Here is a 4,012-nt window from a genome sequence, read left to right on the forward strand (position 1 = left end):
CAAATTTCTCTTCTTCAGAAACGCTTTCCTTGCCATTGCCAGTCTGAATTTGGTATCCTCCCTACCGCGACCATCAGTTATTTTGGTTCCTAAATAACAAAACTCATTTACTACTTTAAGTGTCTCATGTCCTAATCTAATTCCCTCAACACAACCTGATTATATTACACTACATTCTGTTATCCTCGTTTTGCTTTTGTTGATGTTCATCTTATGTTTTCCTTTCAAGATTTATGTATGGGACACAAAAGAATGTGATGTATGCAAATGTTATACGTGACGTGGGAAATGTGCTTGATAAGCTAATAACAAGATTTTAATGAAGCACATTACAGCGTACAAAGAGGGCAATGTTTTCTTTTATGAAACACTTAGAGGCTGTGGATCCCCACGGAAGCAAAATCTTCACTCTCCATATAGTTTACAGGCACTCAATTAAAACTATGGGCGGACAGAACACAGTTCACAATCTTCTCTTGCTCTCGATTGTCTGCAAGGTTTATTTGAACATCACTCAACTTCCATGTGTTGTTGCCCTAGTACACCGATTGCAGAAGCCTGTTAGACAGATTCAAAAGTTACTACGAGATGCATATCAAGGAATATAATAAAGCTGATGAATGTTCAATCAAGGGCTTGTGATTTGACATTCAAATTTGGTATATATCTTTACAATTGTATCTCGTCCAAGTTAAACATCCTTATCGTTGCTTACAATAACAACACTGATTCCCTGCACACAGAAGTCATTGTCCGATATTAGGGAGTCACACATTTCTATTTTTATAAAAAAAATCGTAGCAAAATCTCGCTTTAAATCCACATTTATAAGCTAATAGACGTCTACGCGAAACTGTTGCGATAGTTTAGACAACTGGTCCATTAGAAGATCCATTTTAGTGTTGGACAATTCCATATTACGCTGACGGAAAAGAAAGAGCAACGCCAAGAAGTTGTGCGACATAAACGAAAGTTCGTTGGCGAGTTTCTACATGTGAAAGATGATATAAAGGTGGCAGGGGTAAAATACAGGGATCGAAAAGCTATTTACAACTTGTACAGAAACCAGATGGCAGTTATAAGAGTCGAGGGGCATGAAAGGGAAGCAGTGGTTGGGAAGGGAGTGAGACAGGGTTGTAGCCTGTCCCCGATGTTATTCAATCTGTATATTGAGCAAGCAGTGAAGGAAACAAAAGAACAATTCGGAGTAGGTATTAAAATCCATGGAGAAGAAATAAAAACATTGAGGTTCGCCGATGACATTGTAATTCTCTCAGAGACAGCAAATGACTTGGAAGAGCAGTTGAACGGAATGGACAGTGTCTTGAAAGGAGGATATAAGATGAACATCAACAAAAGTAAAACGAGGATAATGGAATGTAGTCGAATAAAGTCGGATGATGCTGAGGGAATTGGATTAGGAAATGAGACACTTAAAGTAGTAAAGGAGTTTTGCTATTTGGGGAGAAAAATAACTGATGATGGTCGAAGTAGAGAGGATATAAAATGTAGACTGGCAATGGCAAGGAAAGCGTTTCTGAAGAAGAGAAATTTGTTAACATCGAGTATAGATTTAAGTGTCAGGAAGTCGTTTCTGAAAGTATTTGTATGGAGTGTAGCCATGTATGGAAGTGAAACATGGACGATAAATAGTTTGGACAAGAAGAGAATAGAAGCTTTCGAAATTTGGTGCTACAGAAGAATGCTGAAGATTAGATGGGTAGATCACATAACTAATGAGGAGGTATTGAACAGGACTGGGGAGAAGAGAAATTTGTGGCACAACTTGACTAGTAGAAGGGATCGGTTGGTAGGACATGTTCTGAGGCACCAAGGGATCACCAATTTAGTATTGGAGGGCACTGTGGAGGGTAAAAATCGTAGAGGGAGACCAAGAGATGAATACACTAAGCAGATTCAGAAGGATTTAGGTTGCAGTAGTTACTGGGAGATGAAGCAGCTTGCACAGGATAGAGTAGCATGGAGAGCTGCATCAAACCAGTCTCAGGACTGAAGACCACAACAACAACAACGTTGGCGAGTTTCTACATGTGAAAGATGATATCTATTCAAATTTAACGCCAGTCGCATAAGGGTGGTGTTAGTAGCGCCACTACGTGGATACAAATCATGTGTGATTTAAATAAACGCTGTAACAGTCGTGAGCATTAGTTACGTTTGAGATTGGACGTGGTGAGTTAATGTCAGTCAAGAATGCCCTCGATGTGGCAAAGACGCCATTATCAATACCTCACTGAGTTTGAACGAGGTCTTGTAATGTGGCTACGAGAAGCTGGATGTTCCTTCTACGATACTGCAGGAAGACTTGGCAGGAATATAGGACCTGTACGATTGCTGGCAGCGGTGGTCACCAGAATAAACAGTCGCAAGAAGCGCGGGCTCCAGAGGCCACTTGGCACTACCGAGAGGGAAAGTCATCGTGTTCGGCTCACGGCTCTGTCGCGTCGTATTGCATTTGTAGCAGCAATCTGAGTATCAGTTAGCACCGCAGTGAGACAACGAACTGTTACAAATCGTTTACTTCAAGGACAGCTCCGAGACAGCTACGCCCTGTAGCGTGCATTCCACTCACCCCAAGCCACCGCCATTTGCGATTTCAGTGCTGTCAAGCGAGAACTCATTGGAGAGCAGGGTGAAGATCCGCGGTGTTTTTCTGAAGAAGTTGGTTCTGCCTCGGAAGCCAGTGATGGCCGTGTGTTGGTTAGAAGGTGGCCAGTTCTAGGCCTGCAATCAACCTGTTTGCGTGCTAGACACATTGAATCTGGGGATAAAGTCTGTGGTGCGATCCAGGAGCACTCCTGTGGTTATCCCACGAAACCTGACTGCAAATTTATTCGTCAATCTGGTGATTCGACCTTTTGTGCTGCCATTCATGAATGGGGGTGTTTTCAATGGTATAACATTCGCCCACATACCGCTGTTGTAAATCAGGGTGTTCTAGTGATCGATATGTTTCCTTGGACTGCTTGATCACTAGATCTGTCTTCAGTCAGGCACATATGGGACATTATCGGACGTCAAATCCTTTGTCATCCACAAACAGCATTAACCGCCCCTGTACAGGTACAGAAAACCATCCCACAAACTGGCATCCAGTACCTCTATAACAGAATACATGCACGTTTACATGCGTGTTTCAACATTCTGGCGGTTACACCGGTTATCAATGTATCAGTATTTAACATTTGCAGTAGTTTATCCCGCGCTTGCCACTAGCACTCCTGGAAAAAAGGATATTGCGGAGACATAGCTTAGCCACAACCTGGGGGATGTTTCTAGGATGAAATTTTCACTCTACAGCGGAGTGTGCGCTGATATGAAACTTCCTGGCAGATTAAAACCGTGTTCCGGACCGAGACTCGAACTCGGGACCTTTGCCTTTCGCGGGCAAGTGCTCTACCACCTGAGCTACCCAAGCACGACTCACGCCCCGTCCTCACACCTTTCTGTTCTGTTCGGTTCAGCAGGGTTCGCAGGAGAGCTTCTGTGAAGTTTGAAAGGTTGGAGACGAGGTACTGGCGGAATTAAAGCTGTGCGGACGGGGCGTGAGTCGTGCTTGGGTAGCTCAGTTGGTAGAGCACTTGCCCGCGTAAGGCAAAGGTCCCGAGTTCGAGTCTCGGTCCGGCACACACTTTTAATCTGCCAGGAAGTTTCAAGATATTTTGCGTTATTCAAGCCCTGTTCAGGTCCATTCTGGCCACAAAGAATCTTTGGTTTCACAATCGTATTCTCCATCTGTTTAAATTGGTCTTTTGCATGGTAAATAAAGTGTTAGTAAAAATAAAATCCCAGTCCGAACCCACTCCATTTAAACCCCACACTGCATGCTTAAGGGATGGATACATTTCACACTTCAGGCACCCATTTTTAATAAGCATAAACAGACACTTTTGACCTCTGACAACGCCTATTAAACAACACAGAGTTGCTCCGTGGTTCCATATCCACATAAAAATGGTGTCCTTTCACTACGACTGGAGGAGAGTCTGTG

General features: G+C 43.2%; 1 non-coding gene across 1 annotated transcript; it reads left to right on the plus strand.

The window, feature by feature from the left end:
• Positions 1-3,574: 3,574 nt before the first annotated feature.
• On the plus strand, positions 3,575-3,649 carry Trnat-cgu (transfer RNA threonine (anticodon CGU)). Its single transcript has one exon. It is a non-coding gene; the product is annotated as a tRNA-Thr (tRNA).
• Positions 3,650-4,012: the final 363 nt, after the last annotated feature.

The sequence above is a fragment of the Schistocerca serialis genome, chromosome 8 (assembly GCF_023864345.2).
Source record: "Schistocerca serialis cubense isolate TAMUIC-IGC-003099 chromosome 8, iqSchSeri2.2, whole genome shotgun sequence".
Classification (NCBI taxonomy): Eukaryota; Metazoa; Arthropoda; class Insecta; order Orthoptera; family Acrididae; genus Schistocerca; species Schistocerca serialis.